General features: G+C 51.8%; 1 protein-coding gene across 1 annotated transcript in view; it reads left to right on the top strand.

Annotated features, from left to right (window-relative positions):
• The first annotated feature begins 8,003 nt into the window (after window positions 1-8,003).
• PTPRS (protein tyrosine phosphatase receptor type S) overlaps window positions 8,004-18,054 on the top strand; it is a 125,885-nt gene continuing 115,834 nt past the window's right edge. The window contains exon 1 of the mRNA XM_082297999.1: window positions 8,004-8,184. The gene's annotated coding sequence lies outside the window, so the exon portion shown is untranslated. The remainder of the gene's footprint in view (window positions 8,185-18,054) is intronic.

Raw genomic sequence — 18,054 nt, 5'->3', positions numbered from 1 at the left:
TGGGGACCTGCACCAGCCCAGCAATGCTGGCAGCACTGGAGCTGCTGTTCCCGCTCTGTCCCCGCGTCCCCTCGGCTGTGGCACGTTTCTGCTGCAGCTCCTTCCGGCTGTGCTGTGTTCCTGAGCCTCGCCTGTCCCCAGCAGTGGTTTTGTCCCAAGTTCTCGGCAGATCCAGTACTGCCCACGTAGTCTTCATGGCAGCTTCCAGCCTGCGCTGGGGTTCTGCAGGTCTTGCTTGGCTGCTCAGCAGGCTCCAGTGTGGCATGGCTGCAGGCTCTGGAAGACTCTTCAGTGCCGCTCATATGGAAAACACTCTCAGTAACCACAAAGAATGGAGATGGCACTTAAAAAAACACAAATAAAGGTCATCAGTAGGGGCCTCACTAGATGGAGACGGCGAAGCTGCCTCGTGTGATTTCTGCTGGGGTTGTGTGACTTGAGAACCCCCTTCCTGTGGGGCTTGAAGCAGAGCTGTGCAGGAGACGTCCCGGCCTGTGGATGTCCTCGGACTGGGTTCTCCCTCTGCTCCCTCTCACCTGTGCAGCCCCCAGGAGATCACCACCAGAACACCCGCCCAGCAGCCCCAGTGGCTTTTTCTTCAGGAGGGCTGCTGCGTTTTTTGTTTGCACGTGTCTGTGTGCATCAGCTGCTGCTTGGAGCAATCCCAGGGGAAGGCACACAGCGAATCCTGAATCCTCCCATTTGAACAACCACGGCCGTTGGGACAGGAGAGCAGCTTCAGCTCCGAGAGGGATGTGGGCACCTGAGCTGGCTCCAGCCTCAGAGGGATGCACAGAGAAGTTCCAGGCCAGGGGCTGTGTTTGAGGCTGAGGTACCCAAAACCTCCCTGCACTTCAAGCAGACCAAAGCTCAGGCACGGCGGGCGGTGAATCCGACAGGAACGCGGCTGCCAGGAGAAACCCAATGGAGTGAAAAATCCCTTTATTCAGTTTTCCCATGTCTGAAGGGCAAGTGGGAGACTTGGGCCTGGCTTTTTCCCAATGCAGAGAATGAGGTGGAAACCTTCTGTCCAGGTGCTGGTGCCATGGGTGTGTGTGGCATCTCCTTCCAGCTCCTTCGCATCGATGTGAGGATTTGGTGCGTTCTGCTGCTTAAAAATAAATAGTGAGTTATTTTGGGCCAGGGAGGCAAACAAATCAACAGGCCACTGGATTTCCTCGGTCACCCTCGATGCTGCATGGGGGAAAAATTAATAAAGTACCTGCCATGCCCAGGAGCGATTTGTTAAAGCCAGTGATAATGACAGGCTTTGAATTGAGTTCCTGCCTATGGTGGGTTCCCTCACGATCCTGCGCGTCCACCCCCTCTCCAAAACATCGCTGTTCCTGTCAGTGCTGTGGTGGGAAAGGAGACTCTGATCTGCTGTCCAGGTCTGAGCCCTTCTAGCATTGAGAAGAGCAGCATGGGGCTCTCCAGCCTCTCTGGGGACTCACTTGTACTCTGAAAATTGGGTCCTTTTAGGTGTTCTGGGATCCATGAGAAATCTGGATTATCTGCAGAGTTGCTGTCCTGTGGTTACTGTTCAGTTTTTAGTGGGTTTGGGCCTTTGGAGGCTTTTCAAGGCTTTTCAGGAACTGTGCCCAGCATGTGCCCTGTGAAAACCACTGGCCCTTTCCAGCTGGATTCACCTGAGGGCTCTGGGTTCCCCTGTACCTGTCTCTGTGTGTTCTGCACCCTCTTTGCAAGCACAGCAACACATGCCTTTTTAATGAAGAACCTCTGGTCTGCAGTGATGGCAAATGAACTATTTCACTGGTTCTGTAGGAGTGGGGAATTGATGGGGATGCCCATCTTCATGGATGGAACTGTTCAAGGCCAGGTTGGGTGGAGCTCTGAGCAAGCTGGGTTAGTGGAAGGTGCCCCTGCCCACAGCAGGGGAATGGAACTGGATGATCTCAAAGGCCAGTCCAGCCCAAACCATTCCCTGACTCTGTGACCTGCGTCATGCTGGGTGCCAGCAGTGGGTTGAATCCTCAGTCTCATTCTTAGGCTGTAGATGTCTTCATCTCAGGGTGTGAGGCTGGACTATCCCAAGGGAGCCTCTCTGAGCTCCCCTTCAAGGGATGGGTTGTGTTGGAGCTTCCAGCTGCCCTCATCCCACCAGGCAGGGACCTCACCACGAACACTCGATAACGTCGCGTGGCAGCCGCTGCGAGCGGCCCGGCCCTTCTCTGGCACAGAAAGGACAAATTAAATAAACATGCTTGATTGCTTAAACATTTGTTTTTTAAATTAGCAGCAGCTTTTTTATATTAAAGTCTGTGGATATGCTGCTGGGGAACACTTTAGCAAGTTGTTTTTTTCTTCCTGGTGCTACTTTTCCAGAGTGGTTCGTGATTTAGAAACCAAATGCAAAATGCAGGCCAAGTTTGAGGTTTAATGCTGTAAAAGATGTCGATGGGAAGAAACTGCAGTGCTTGGAGCTGTGGGGCCCTGTTTGGATGCATGATGGGACAGGCCTTGAAGGCAGCAGCATTTGCAAATTGTGCTGTGCAAGTGCTGGAGAGAAGTGTCTGAATTATGGAATCACAGAAGGGTTTGGCTTGGTTGGAAGGGACCTTAAAGATTATCTTGTTCCAACCCCCCAACACCTTCTGCTAGACCAGGTTGCTCCAAGCCCCATCCAGCCTAGTCTTGGACATTTAGGAATGGCTCAAGGTGCTCCATGATTGTCCCCAGCTTCTCACAGAAAGTTTCAGTTGTCCATAAGTTGTCCAAATGTTGAGATCTCCTGCAAGGAGGTGTTTGGAAATGCTGTGTATGGGTCTGTAATTGCCTGTGTGCTCACAGGGAGTGGATTTGGGCAGCAGCTGGGCTTGGCATCTTCCCCTCCATGCGTGGCACAGTTGGTGTCCCTGCACCAAGCTCTTCCCTGGCTGTGCCTCTGGTTTTATTTGCTTTCTTCAGTATCTGTCCTGTGTAGACGGCAGAGATAGCCCAGCGTGAGGGTCACAGGCTGTTTGCCATTGCTGGATAAGGGGCTTTGGATGCTGCTCTGATAGGAACCAACATTGCTGAATGGCATCTCTGGGAAGGCAAAATGCAGCCAGCAAGCAGCTAATGCTTCACATTGACCTTGCTTGGAGCATGTGGGGGCTTGGCTGTTTCCATAGGCTCGCTATCAGTGCCCTAAAATAGCCTCTGTCCAGGAGGAAAACCCAAATAACCGAGCGTGGGTCCCTGTGTGTACCTGCAGGAGCACCGTCCCCGCTGGGGCTTCCTGGGGCGGGGGCGTTGCAGATTAACCGTGCTCCTGCCATTGTAGAAAAGAATAAATATAGTTTCCACAATCCCACTGCTTTTTTGTGTCATCTCTCTGGGTTATTCAGGGACCAGCCTGGCTTGGGGGAGCCCACGGGAGAACCCTGGGCTGGCACTGCTCATTTCCCTTTGCGCGGACTCCTGGGCACATCCTTAATTTTTTAATTAGTGGATGCATCCCCCATGAGCACAGCTCCAGCTCAGCTGTGAGTGTCCATGCATGGATGGAGGATTGCCTCAAGCTGGGCCCTGGCTCTGCACCCTCCCGAAAGGCGACCAGCAGTGGGTTTTATTGTTGTTTTGTTTTTACATATTAAAGGTTTAATAAATGGAATTAAATACTGTGAAACTTAAGGTAATTAAATGTGGAAGCAGAAGGAAAAGAATTGTAAAGCATCCTCTCCAGGAAACTAATAGGCTCCATGCCTCCTTATCTTAATGATTTTCATAATTTAGCTGAATGCAGAGATAATGGATCTGATGAACCTTTCTGGAGCTGATTTGAGATTTAATGGGCGTCTTGCTGGGGAGCGGGGTGGGGGCAGGTGCAGTCAATGTGCTTGAGGAGGGAGATAAGAGCAAGAGAGGCTGAAATACAGAGGCGAACGGGTTTTCCATCCACGCTGAGTGCTCCCTCCTTTCTACCTGGAATTAACCTCGGAAATCATTTTCCAAGGCCACGTGGTTTCCTCTGGCTCCACGCTGCCAGCGGGTTTTGCCTTTCTGCACAACCTCTGACCCTCCCCGGGCTGAGGGAGCCGCAAAGCCGGGATCATCTGTGTTAATCTGGTCTCATTGAGGCGGGATCAGTGAAACCACCTCGCAGATTCACTGTATTATGGAGCAGATTGAGGGACTTAGAGAGCAAATTTAATAAATATCATTTCGATATTACTTGGTGGGAAAAAAGATAAAAATCCTCTGAGCGGCTGATGCTGAAGCACCCTGTAAAGGTGCTTGATAGGGACGGGGTGTGTGTGGAGCTGGGGTAGAGGGGACGGGGACAGCACTGGATGTTGACGTGGTGTGGTGGGGACAGGAGGAGAGGACGTCCGTCGGGGCTGGGTCACAGCGGCACGTCCAAAAGGAAGTAGAGCTGAGTGTGCTTGAGGAATGGGGATGTTTGGTTCTCTCAGGTGCAGCCATGAGTCTCCTGCTGCCTCCCTGGCTCTCCTGGCAGTGTGCGGAGTGCTCCAGCAGCTTTAGGGTGTTGATGCTGCTGCTGAGCCTGGATCCAAAGCAGCTTTGCTGTGTCAGTGCAGTGATGGCTGCTGGGGGTGCAGAGCCGACCCAAGCCAGGTCTTGTTTGCAGATGGGGTCTTCTGCCCATCCCTAAGGAGAGCAGCTTAGCCAAGCAAAATCCTGCCAGTGGAAGCCAGAGGAAAGCTCTGTCCACAGGAGAAGGAGGGAAAGCAATTGCAATGGCAAATCCCACACTCTTTCTTCCAGGGCTGGCTGTGGTGAGTGAGGTTTGGGCCGTGCTGGGGCGAGGGGATGGGCACTGCTGCCCGTTGTCTCTCCTGGAAGGTCCCTGGGTGGAGCACTGGGCGAGGGCAGCGTGCCCGTCCCACGCCGGGCACCGAGGCAGAAGGGGCAGCACTTGCAGCCAACACAGCCCAGGGGCTGCTCCGTCTTTGTCGCCAGCAGGACCCCCTGCCTGCTGGAAAAACACTTGGGTTAGGAGAAATGTGTGACCTCTTGCTAACCCTCTTCCCTTTCCCCTCTCGCTCTGCACGATGTTAAAAAGAAGGGGGGGAAAAGAAAAAAAAGGAAAAAAAAAAAAAAGCCATGCTGGGGCCAATCCAAGGAGGGTGAAAGCCGGGGACCATATCATTAAAATGCTAAAAATGAGCGTGCTGAAAACAGACACAATTGGGTATTTAAAGCTCTGAATGAAAAGAGTGTGTGTTAGCCGGCTTGCGGAGAGCCGGTCTCCCAGAGCCCCTGGAAAATATGTGGTCAAGCCCGCACCATTAACTTTTTGTTTCTGGTTTGCAAGGTAGCTGTGAAACCTTGTGGGGGACACAGACCCCACGTCCCTGCCAGCCCCACAGGACACCCGTGTTCTGATGGAGGGGCAGCTGTGCCAGTCCCGTGGGGTATGTGGGGCTCTGGTTTGTGCACACCGAGCCTTTTGTGGTCCTGCAGTGATTTTTATCCCAAAATGGGGTAAAAAATCCCCCTCGTCACACACTGCATCACCAGGGAGCTGCCACTTGTGCTGGGATTTGCAGCAGCCAGTCCCTCGTGGCACTGAGGAGTGGAGCGCGTGGCTGGAGTGGGAGGCAGGAGGTGCGACCCGCAACGGCCGCTCCTTCAGCCCTGCCTCGGGCCAGCCACAACTTGACTCCTGGATGAATCACTGCTAAGTCACTTTGGGACTGTTGTATCGTTTGTTTGCAGCTTAGAATCATGGAATTTTTGAGGTTGGAAAAGCCCTCTTAGATCAGTGAGTCCAGCCGTTCCCCCCGGCGCTGCCAAGGCCACCACTGCCCCATGTCCCCAAGTGCCACATTCACATGGCTTTAAGTGCCTCCAGGGATGGGGACTCCACCACTGCCCTGGGCAGCTGTGCCAGTGCCTGACCTCCCTTTTGGTGAAGCAACCTAAACCTCCCCTGGCCCAGCCTGAGGCCGTTCCCTCTCCTCCTGTCCCTGTTCCCTGCCAGCAGAGCCCGACCCCCCCGGCTGCCCCCTCCTGTCAGGGGCTTGTGCAGAGCCACAAGGTCCTGCCTGAGCCTCCTTTGCTCCAGCCTGAGCCCCTTTCCCAGCTCCCTCAGCCTCTCCTGATCCTCCAGCCCCTTCCCCAGCTCCATTCCCTTCTCTGGACACACTCCAGCATCTTCCTGTCCTTGATCCTGGACTTTTTAAACCTGCGCAGCTTGGGCTGCTGGAGGCCGCCAGCTCAGGTGCCAGGGCTGTGCCAAGAGGTGTGAGGTCCTCCAGCATTTTATGGTGCCTTTTTACATGGAAATGTGGATCTTTGCAGCCCCACTCCAGCATGTTTCCTGCATCCCAGCTCCCCCCGGGGTGGAGGTTGTGCCCTGTGGGCCCTGCGGGGTTATTTCTGTGCACGGACGCGGGTTTCCCTCGTGAGCATACGCAGAGGGATCCGCGGGGGTGCAAAATGCCCCTAAAATGTCTCCCAGGGCAAGTATTAACTGCCAGGCTGGGCTGAGCTCCAGCAGGCAGGAACAAATGAATCAGACACTTAATGGTAAAATCAAACCCTTCAAAGTATTAAAAACAACCCAGTTCCAGGGGGCTCCTCTCTGCCGACCCTAGAGCCCCAGCCGAGCAGGAACGAGAAGGGATTTCAAACCAAACTGGGATTTTTTTGGGCCCCCCCCCACCATCTCTCTTGGCTGCCAGCCTCTCTGAAGGGAAGTTTCACCCCGCCTCCCGTGGTCTCGGATGTCAGGTTGGCAAGAAAAATCCCATCTGTTTTCAATCTGGATCCTCACTTCCATCCACTCAGCCTTTCTCCTCCCTGCGCTCCCCCGCTCCCAGCCCCCAGTGCTGGCGTGTGCGCCAGGCAGGCCTCGGTGACGCTTTTTTTTCTCCTCGTTTTTATTTTTTCTTCTAAAAATGTATGTGGCCTCTTTTGCCCCCCGCAGCCCCCCTTCTCCCAGGCACATGCTCCAGCGCAGCCCTCTCTGCCAAGAACCTCTCTGTGCTCAGCCCCGCTACGGCCGCTGGCTCCGAGAATTCCCAAATGACCGAGGATTTTCAACCCTGAGCTTTCAAAAAAAAAAAAAAAAAAAAAAAAAAAAAAAAAAAAACACCCAGAAAAATATCTCTCTGTGTGGAAAAGGAAAAATAACATAAGCAAAATTGGGAGGGGAGCAGAGGGAAGAAGGAATTTTGTTGTTGTGATTTTTTTTTTTCCTTGTCGGTTCCAACTTTTGGTATGATTTGGAAAAGAGCAAGTACAGAGTGTTTTGTTCCTGCCTGGAGATAACAGAGCTGCTCTGAAATCCCATATAGAGTCAATGCAAAGGCGTATACGTCGCAATCGTGATATCCTAATCTCCCTCTGAAGAAACCCTTTTGTTGCACACCCCCTCTCGCCGCTCCCTTTGCTGTCCTCTCACGCTGCGTTTATATCTTATTTAAACTCTAAAGTCCTTAGGCTAGGAATTACCTTCTCCCTTTACAGATGGCTGCAAGAGCTCAGCACGGCTGTGCAGCTCCATGAAAAATAAATGAAGAAGGTTGTGGCTTTTGTTGATGGTTTTATTTCTTTTTTTTTTTTTTTTTTTTTTTGGTGTTTTTAGAGGTGAGAGTTTATCTCATCACAGATGAGCGGTGCCGGGCTTTGTATGGCCAAAAGCATTGCCATGAATCTCAAGGCAGGGGTTATCCCAGCACCCGCTGCCGTGCCTCAGTTTCCCCTTTGGGCACGACGGGTGACCGGGGACGTGAGCGGGGTGCTGGGGGCACAGCAAGGGGGATTTTCCCTTTATTCTGGGGAGTACTGTGGAAGCTTTGTGGAACGGGGTGGTGTCTGAGAGGACCCAAAGGACCCGGAATGGGGGTGCAGACCCCAAAGGGTCTGAGGGAACCCCAAGGGCAGGCTCGGAGGGACGCCGAGCGAGCGGGCAGCGGTGAGCCCGGGGCTCCACTCCCGGGGTTGCCGTCAGGGTCCCCCCGGCCGGGCCCCGCTGCCCCGGCCCCGCCCCGGCCCCGCCCCGGCCCCGCCCCTGCCCGGCCGGGCCGCCGTGGGCTCCGCCGAGGGGTCGCGGGGTCCCTCCCTCCGCCGAGGGGTCGCGGGGTCCCTCCCTCCGCCGAGGGGTCGCGGCACCCCGGGCCCGAGGGACGGCGGGTCCCGCCAGCGCTGTCCCCGGGCCGCCCTCGCCGCGGAGCCTCCGCACCCCGCCGACGCCGGGACGAGTCCGAGACGGTCGGTTTGATTTTAAAATTTAATTATTTAACGCATCTTTAACAAGGGGAAACTGTTTCCCCTACGCGCACAGGCCGTGGGGGCGGGCGGGGGTCTCGGGGGCCGCCGGAGGGGCTCCGCGGGCGGGCGGGGCCCGGCTCCGTGCGGGCTCTGCCTGCGGGCCATGGGCAGCGGGGCTCGGACGGACGGGAGCGGGGCTGCGGGGCGGCGCTGGGGAGGGAATTCCCTTCCCTCTCCCGCTCCCTTTTCCTCTCCCCTTCCCTCTCCCCGTCTCTCTCCCCCTCCCTTCGCTCTGCCCGTCCCTCTCCCATTTCCTCTCCCCTTTCCTCTCCCCCTTTTTCCCCAGCCAAGGGCTCGCAGGAGCGTTTTGCTGCAAAACAAGAAAATGTGAGAACCACATCCAGCATCCCCCTGCGCTGGGGCGCTCGCCTGCCGTACAAAGGACCAGCTCTCCAGCTCGCCCTCTTCCCCAGATTACCCCTCTTACTCCATGTTTTCGTTCCGTACTGGAAATGCCTTTTATTTTTTAATGAGTTAAAGGCAGCCCGGGGCTGCAGGAGTGCACGATGCTCTCGGCAGCGCGGGGCAGGACACGGGCTGGAGCCTTTGAGTTAACGGATAGAATTTATTCACTGTAAACATTGCACAACTTCTATGCGTCGTTCCCAGGATTAAATATAACTCATTTTCTCGGCTTTACATGACTTCTTTGCTAGCTATTAGGCTACTGCTCAAGCTCAAGATGCAGATTTGTCTAAAATGTGTAATTTTAGAAACATAATAGATGGGGGGGGAGGAAGCTCCGTTTAGCTACAGGAACTGTGTAGCTGGAACTTTCCTGAGAAATAACCACATTTTATCCCTTTATTATTCTTTTCTCACTTTGGCAAAAGCAAAGAACTTTTCTGTTGCAGGTAACTCAGGTAACTTTTATGTCAAGGCTCTGACTTGAATTCGCAGCAGTTGGTCTGACTGGAGGCAGTTAGAGCAACACTTGAAATTAAATTTAAATTTATATTGTTCGTTGTTGGAGAACTCTCCTGTAGCTAAGGAAAGAAGTGTAAAGATTAAGCTGATCATTACTATATATGAAATGTGGTTTCTAACATTAACATTATGGTTTTTCTCCTAAAAAAAAAAGAGAATTTTCTAGCCTGTATAGCTCTAGCTTTCTATAGCTGCATCTTGTTATCCTTTAATTTCCCTTTTCCTGAAAACGTCACTTAGCGGAGGAAAAATCACAAATTCAAGCACACTGGGATTGCCACACATGGTACAGGGGAACATCTGCTGGAAAGATACTTTCTGAGAATAACAAACCACCTGCGCTGAGACGCTTTTCTCCTCTGGTAACCAGCTCAGTGTTTGTTGGTGTGGGGCTGCAGCCCACGGGCGGCTGCTCCTGGCTACACAAGGGCCTGTCAGCCCTGGGATTTTCAGGGCTAGCACTGTTGGTTTGGGTTTATTTAGGGTTTTTTCTTCGCCAAAAAGGAAGAAGTGCAAACTCTGGATCTGAGCGAATTAGGCTGTTTTAACAGCTTCTTCATGATTTGCGTTTTCTCAGACTAAGGAGCGTTTGGAGGGGATTGGGGCCTTTCGCCGCTCCCTCGCTGCGGAGGAGGGTTGGGGTGCGGGCTGGGGGCGGTGAGTGAGGCTGGCCCGAGTGGCTCAGCGAGGTGGGACTGGGCTGGAGGAGGGGTCTGCTCCGGCTCCGCGGCTGCGCTTCTCTCCTTCGCCGACCATCCCCGGAGAGGGAACGGCGACGCTCGCCTTCCTTTCGTGTTACTGCTCCGAGAACCAGCCGCGTAGAAGGGAGGGGAAGGGATCGTATTCTTTTATCAGCACGGGAGTGTGTCGTTGATCCCCAGTGCAGGAAGAGGGACATCCCCTCCCGGAGAATTCTTCCAAATCCTTCTGCCAGTCGGAGTGGAACCGAGGGAGTGAGGCAGTGTCGGGGCTCCTGCTCTGCTCTCCTGCTGCTCTGCAGCCTCCTCCTGCAGCCAAAGCAGGGATTTATCAAAGGCATTGAAACCAGAGAAGGCCCAATTATACTTTGGACTTGGAAGAGACGTGCATCGGTTTTTTTGGGAGGTGGAGGTTCCAAAATAAACCGGCTGTAGGTTCAGTGTGCAGACAGAGAGTGAATTTAGTATTAAGCACTAAATTCCTGCAAAGGTGACAGTTGCAGCAGATATATGAGGAAATCCCTCATTACCCTGAAGAGCTGGAAAAGCAGGATATGGTGTTTTATTATGTTTCTTAACCTTGATCACAGCAAGTTTCAAAAACCCTCTTTACCCTGGCTGTTGAGTCTGCCCTGTGGGTACAGATTCTTGTAAGGCAAAGCTATTTCACTAGATTTAATCTCTAAGGAGCGTGCCAGAAAAACAGCCTTTGGGGGAATGGCAATCTGCTGGCTTCCTTGTCTGCAGAGTGGGAATAGCAACATGCAGCTCCTTGCTGGGAAGAAGAGTTTTAGGGTCCACTGTGGAAAAGAGATGAAGTGCCATGGTTGAATCATTCAGCCAAAAGCGAGGAGACAGCAGCAGAGGCGAGGCTCGCCCAGCTCCTGCGGCAGGTCGGCAGCGATGCCAGGAATAGATCCAGTATCTCTGATTCCTGCTCCAGCGTCCCTGTCTGCGGCGTGTGGGCACGGGCCAAAAAGAGCAGCAGCGCCGGTGTCACCCGGCTACGTGCAGAGGAGAAAGTGGAGGTTGCACAACCCCGTCCTTGGTGCTTTTTTGGGGGCTGCCCTGCGGTGCCAGGTGTAGGAGTGACACGTTGTCTGACACCCGTCGGCCAAGAGCTGGAGTGAAGCCACTGATCCTCATTTTGAGCTGGCTTCTGCGCAGCCCTCGTGTAGTAACAGCTTTATAGATGCTGCTCACCTGGCTGAGTTTTAACTGCTCACCTGGAGATAAAAGGCGCTGCATCCCATTACCACTCCCCCCAAGCCATCCTCTGCCCTCTGAAGAGATTTTGAACCCTGGGTATATTCTGTTCCCATGCAAGGCTTTGCTGTTGGAGTAGGCAGAGTTTGCAGCACATCTCATGGCACCAGGGAAGTGCAATCTTGTTACATTCGAATTTATTTCATGCTGTGTTTGCGGGTGTGAAGAATGAACTGGTAAAATTAGGCACTGTGGAAGGTGTGAGACACCGTGTTTGTTCAAATGCTGACGGTGGGAAAACATCTGCTGGAAGCTCTCTTTGAAGGAGTAGCTGCCTTTCCAGAACTCTTTTGTAGGAGTAATAACTGTTGTGGTAGGTGAAACTTCCTGAATCAGGAGGCACCTGGGAGCTGTGAGCATGCAGGGGCTGAGGCAGGGATGGAGATCTGAGGTCTATCAAACAGAACCCTACAAGACCTTGATTTTTCTTGTCTGTTATGCCACTTCTGTCGCTTATGTGACTTCTGCCTTAATTCGGCATGAGCTCATGTGCACTTGGGTGAGTTTGGATTCTTAAAAGAAGCTGTTCTGCCCTTCCTTGCTGTTTACAGATAACTTCTATGGGGTGGTAAGGGTAAGGGTGTGTTTCCATTTCTCCATGTACTGATTAGTGCTCTCATTAGCACTTAGTAACTGCATTGCAAAAATTCTTTATTAAATCTGCGTGGAGGTAGATTTTATTTGTGTGATGAAGCCACAGAGTGCTCAGTTTCTGCACCAGCTCCCAAATCACAGGATGACTTACCTGCTAATTTTGACTTGCTATCTATTTATGAGCAGGCAGGAAGCAGCGCTGCAGCTGAGGGAATTGAGGCAAGGCCCCTGGTTATGGTAATCCTTAAATAGTTCATTTGGGTGTAATGCCTTTTTTTACAGTTGCTTCCCTATTACAAACAGATTTTCTGATAATGGCACCTGTGCCATTTAGATGGGACCATTATTATAATAGCAGCAAGTATTGTTAGGGAATCGGGATGTGGAATTTATGTAGGATCGTTACAGTGGCAGAAGCAATACCATAAATAAAATGATGCTGTAGCAGCAGCACTAAACCTGGGTGTAAGAGGGAAGATGACAGTTCAAATTTCCCCCAGATTTGTGGCGTAGGGGCCCTGCCTGCGGAGGAGGTGGGAGCGTGGGTGGCAGGGGCTGTCCCTTCGGCGCAGGGATGCGTGGTTAGGAGGAGGGATGCTCACCGTGCGTAGGAACCATTAGCTGGAGTCGTTTCCGCAGCCAGCCGGGGAGATGGTTGCGATTAATTAGTCGTAGAAACAGGGCGTTGTTCCTGTCCTGGGTGTTGTTCCCGTGTGGGCTTTATTAACACAGATTTTTGGGGGTGGGTTTCAGGCAAGGCTTTTGCATGCCCAGCCTGTCCCTCCTGCGTGGTTGGGACAGTCTGTGCCTGCCCGCATGTCGCTTCTCTCGTTTCTCTGAGGGAAATGTGGGAAAGCTCGAAATTGCATTTGTAAAATACGGATGGGGTTGAGAGTGTAAACAGCCCAGCAGGACCTGACAGAGGAGGCTGATGCAGTAGCTTGCCTGAATACTGGAAGCATTAGTACCAAACTGAAGGAAAAGGGAAGGAAGGGTAACAAATTCGGGCATTTGAAAGGTTACTCCACCTCCTTCTCTGAGCAGATCGCTGGAGATGGGTGTGTTGTCTCAAAGGCCGGGTTTGTGGTCCGGTTTAGCAAAAACGGATAATCCAGATGGCCAATCTGGAGCGTGGTTTGGCCAGCAAAACTCTCGTGGCAGGCGGCGCGGAGGGTGCCGGGAGGAGCAGCGGTGGTCTTTAAACAAAGTCATTGCTAATGCAGCTTCAGCGTCGTGTGGACAGAGCACAGATGTCTTGCTCGGGGTTTGATCTTTTTTTTTTTTTTTTTTTTAATAAAATCCCTTTAGTTTTCCATTAGTGACCCCTGGTTTAAATCCCTGATGCAAGAGGGGAATTGCAACCCTTCGGTGGGCTCAGACGTGGCTTGGGTTTTGTCACCGTGTCCCCAGTGAGGGAAGCGGCTGCTCCGCGTGCCCGGGGTGTGAGCGGCAGAAGGACGCTCGGATGCTGCTGGGCTTGTTGGGCTTTGAACTCGCTTTTTGCCCGGGGCCCCGTCGGGACAGGGGTGATGGGCAATTGCTTTTTTGATGCTTGGCGCTGCCTTTGTCAGTGGACATCTGGTGCCAGGATTGCTGCTGTCGGGGCTGGGGGTGGGCTGCAAGGCCAGGGAATTTGATGGATTAGTGTGGTTGGAGGGCTGGGGGAGGGGACGGGTAGGGTTTCAGCTCTCCCTGCAGGTAGAGAGAGAATTTGGGGATTAGTGGCACTTTGCTGCAAGCTGTGAAGTCGGGAGAATTCGGAGAGGGGGAAGGGTTGGGAAGAAAATAGTCTTTCCAGTTTTCCCAAAGAAATTAACATTTGTTTGCTCTGTGAGGGAGCACAAGGGAAATGTGTGTGTGTGTCCGGAGCAGGGGATGAAAAAATCCACAGCAAATCTGGTGCCGGTCTGTCCCCCCAGCTTTGTCACCCTTGGGAATCCCGGTTGCTAGTGCCTGGCTTCAGGGTCACTCAGTTCATTCCCTGCTGCTTCCTATGGATCCAGTAACCTTCTTCTCTCCCCAGAGATCAGCTTAAATTAAAACTTCATCCTTTACTTAAGGAAGCAAGCAGCAGCCTCTCCCCATGCTCTGTTACAGGATCTGGGCAGTTTGCATGGCCCCGTCCATCTCTCTGTCCCTGAGGTCACCAAATGGGCTGCTCTGGGAATTGGCAGTTCTGGAGCCACTGGAGCAGCAGGAGGGGGATGTGGGATACCTTCTGCCACTGAACGAAGGAGTAGGAAAGAAAACCTTGATTTTTAAAAGCTGTCTGGAGGGCAGATGTTTCAATATGCCCTGGCCTGGGAAGGGGAAGGCAGCTGTTTTTCCTGGTGTAGGAGCAGTATCCTGGTGGTGTCACAGGGATGCATCACACGATCCTTGCCCAGAGGTCACTGTGCCACCCGGTGTCCATGGAAATGTCACTTGTCTGCCTGCAAGAGCAGGAGGATTTTCACAGCCATGAAGGCCACCAAGAACTGGCCAAAATGGGGACCTCGAGGAACGGCCACAGTGAAATCCAATCTTGGACCGGCGCTGCGTTCCAGGATCAAGTCCACGTGTAAAATCTTCCCAGAAGGTTTAGCGTCTGCTGGCTTTGCCTCCTGGAAACACTGTAGGAGGGAGGTCACCTCTCCAGGAGGCACAGTCAGGCCTTTAATCCGTGTGTTGGGGCTCCACGTGCTCACACGTGTGTGGTAAATGCCGGGTGTGTTCAGGGCTGGATTGTTCCATGCGGGAAGGACGTTGGGACACGCAGGACGTACCCTCCAGCTGCCTGACGTGGGCCCTGTGCAGCAGCGACACAGCCCCAGCCAGGCAGGGAATTCCCTGCTTGTGTTGTAAAATAAGCCCTTGTGGGTGATTTTTTTACCCCTTTTCCGTCAGAAATTGAGGAAATTGGGAGCAAGGAGGAGCAGGAAATTCGTGTGCAGTGAAGAAAACATTGGGACTGAGATGAGGGTGGTACTGCAAAACATGAAACGCTTGAGGAGCGTTGGGACTGTGGGATCTGTGGTCCTTCCTTGTGTTGCACAATGTCAAGGTGCTGAACTGCCTTTTGAATTTTGATTTCTTCTCTGTGTTGAGCAAAGTGGTGGCCAAGGGCCATGGCAGTGCAGCAAATCTTGCGTCTGCAAGGTTTCTGAGGACGCAAAACCTTTAAATACTGGTCTGAAGAAGACAGGTGAATGAAAAATAAGGGGTAAAGTTACAACTCCCATCCTGAAAATGCATTTATTTGAATTTTAGCAGCAAAAGGCAGAAAAAATTGGGGGAGGGGGAGCAGAGGGAAGAAGTGGCTGTGAAAATGAGTGCAGGGAAGTGAACAGCTGTGTCCTGTGAAATGGGAGCTGCTGGGATTCAAAGGATTATGTCACTAACCAAGACCTGGTGTTTGCACTGGAGCTGAAGGCTGGAGCCCCAAGCATGCAGGCAGGAGGAAAAATCAGTCACGCAGTGGGTGAGGCTGGAAAGGACCTGCAGAGGTTCAGGCTGCTCCAAGCTGCCAGGTGAGTTCTGTCCTGCTGGAGATGTGCTCCAGCAGCCAGGAAGGCTCTGCTTCTGCAGTGTCTTGTGGGTCTTGTTCTGGGAGTGCTCTTGTGCCATCCATGCCTTGTTCCTGAAGCACTGAGTATGTGTGGAGGAGTGAAAACTTGGTTATTTGCCATTCTCTAGCGTTCACAGATTTGGTGTCTTGAATGCCCCAGAAAGCCACAGGCAAGTGCTGCTCTGTGCTCCCTGCCCAGTCCTGCTGCAGGTCCTGTGCCAAGCAGTGGTGGCTTGGAGCTGGGAAAAGCTTCACCCAGACAGGTAATTCCTCTGAAGCATCTGCTTTTGGGTGCTGCTGGACTAGATGAATCACCAGTGCCTGCAGCTTGACGTGTTTGATGGTGGCAGTGCTGCCTGCCTGCAGGGGAAGGAATTGTAGTCCATTACCAGGAGTCCATTTCTCTTGCCGAGGGTGGAGCGCCCGGTTGCTCGCTCGTGTGCCATGAAACACTCTCCTGACAGCGCGTTCCAGAGCAATATCCCCACATGAATGATGGCCCCACGCTTGCTTTATGCACTGCCCTGAGAGGTGGGAATGTGTAAATCGCACCATCCGAGTGATTTAGCCCCAGGTATAGTTGTGATTCAAAATGAATTTCTATCCCTGCTTCTCCCTCGTGCCCATGCTGGAGTAACGACTCGTTGTAAACCAGGAGGAAATTGCAGCAGCCCCTGTGGCGGGAGGATGTGGCTGTCCCCTCTCTGTCCCCTGCATCTGCGGGCCCTGTGCCAGCTCAGGGTGTGGGTTTGGTATCAATCCCTGTCTGTCTCTGGGACAGAGATCCAAATCCATGTCTGTTCCTGAGCAGGGAGCCATGGCACAGTTTCCATTGGGCTTAATAGGGAAGATGAGTGACATGTTAAAAGTGGCTTTAGGTTTTATGCAAAGCCAATGATGCTTAAGACAGCTGGGGGATTTTAGGGTTTTCAGCAAGTTTTGTTGAACAGAAAATTCCTTTGGAAAGTGTCTCCAGTCCGGTGTGAAATTTCAGTGGATTCAAGGTGATGGGAATGGGTGGCTCGTGCTTCACACCTTGTTGTCACTCTGGGGAGTTGAGTTTCTTCCCTCCTGTTTTGGAGAAGAAAATGTCAAAGTCAGGAGAAAGACACCTTTTTCTTTGTGGCAATGACCATTAATATTAAAACTTCTGGGGATTTTTTTTTTTAAAGATTAATTTTGCTTCTTGTCTGTACTCTGGTTTAGATCTGAAATTGCTCTGGAAATGCAAGTTTAGGCAAACACAGAGAAAAGGTGAAGCGTGGACTCCACTGTGCTGTTTTCCTCATGGTTTGCAGAGCTCTTCTAGTGCTTCACCATTCTCCTGGCTCTGCCTGATGTCCAGGACTTGGTTGTTCCTGAAAATTTAAAGGTCAGAGGTACTGAAAAGGGATGAACCTCAAAGACTCAATCCCTGTTTGAAGCTTTGGCTCTCCCAACACAGACATGGTGTGGGTGCTTTCTTACAAATCCTTAAATCTACCTCTATTCATTTCACTGTTTCAAAGTGAAATAATTTTTTGAGAAAAAACTGCATTTGCTGATCCTTGCCTGGAACCAAGCGTGGCTTGTGGATAGCCAAATAAAATTCTTGGTTCAAAGTGTTTCAGCAATGTGTTAAAGTTTATGGAGCATTTAACAAACTTTTTTCGTGTGCAATAGTTTATAGTGCCAGCAAACAGCCAAGTGTCACATCAAAGTTGTAGTCTTTTCTCACTTAATGGCTCAATGTTTAGTGCTTTTTTGGTTTATCTTGGGTGGCTTTTCAGCCCACAGCTCAGAATGGCTTTTTCTTTCCTTTTTTTCTTTCCCAAAAACTCTACAAGTGAGATTATGAATACTGATTTAGGGCCCGCAATTCAAGCCAAGTGCTTGGATTTATTTTTATCTTTAAAGAAAGAAAACCACCAAAGGCAAATAATCCCAGGGACTTCAGTGGAGTTCTGCCTGGGCAGTTCCCTGCTGGGCTGGGAGAGCAGAGGAGCAAGATGGAATCTGCTCCCATCGAAGGCAGGGAGAGTTTTGCCATCGACTCCTGCAAACCCCTAATGATTTTTCTCTTAACCAGGAGCTGGGATGTGACACCAGTGGGGCTCCACGTTTGCTGCCTTCTGCCCAGATTTTGGGAGTTGCTCCTCTTCTGGACTGGAAAAGGATGGGTTTCAGGGAACTCTGCAAGGGCTTTCCTCTGCCCAGGTCCTGTAGGAGAGGAATAAGGAGGGGATGTACAGGAATCTGAACCTCCAGAGCAGCTGCTTCCATTGGGAATGTCCTGGAGCTGGGGGTTGTCACTTCTACTAAATTTGAACTGAATAGGTGTAAAAACTCTGTAACAGTTTCTAGATAATGCATCATAAACCATCTGATTTACTTTATTGCAGATTTAATTATGATAATGCACATACATATAATCACGTCCGTGCCCAAGATCTATTCAGTAGTAAAGGGTTTATGTAATGTTATAAATAATGAAACCTGAGCTGTAGCAAGAGCTTCCCGTAGCATCCTTCATCATACACTGGGAGTGGGAAGTCTTCTCTTCCGTGTGAGCGACACAGGGCTGGATCACTGAGGTTCAGCCATTTCCAAGGGGCTGGGTTGTGGCAGGGGTGTGATTTCCGTCACAGCGCCTGCGTTTCAGTCGGAGTTTGCTTTGGAAATTTTCTGTGGAGTGGAAGACGGCGTAAAATGTCTTGTTAATGCTGATGGGATCTGGCATTGGCAGTAGCCAGTGAATTGGTATATGAGAGGCATGTAAACAAATTTGAAACCAAAATA

The sequence above is a fragment of the Coloeus monedula genome (genome assembly GCF_965178545.1).
Source record: "Coloeus monedula genome assembly, chromosome: 27".
Classification (NCBI taxonomy): Eukaryota; Metazoa; Chordata; class Aves; order Passeriformes; family Corvidae; genus Coloeus; species Coloeus monedula.
This window is presented reverse-complemented; position numbering and strand designations above follow the sequence as displayed.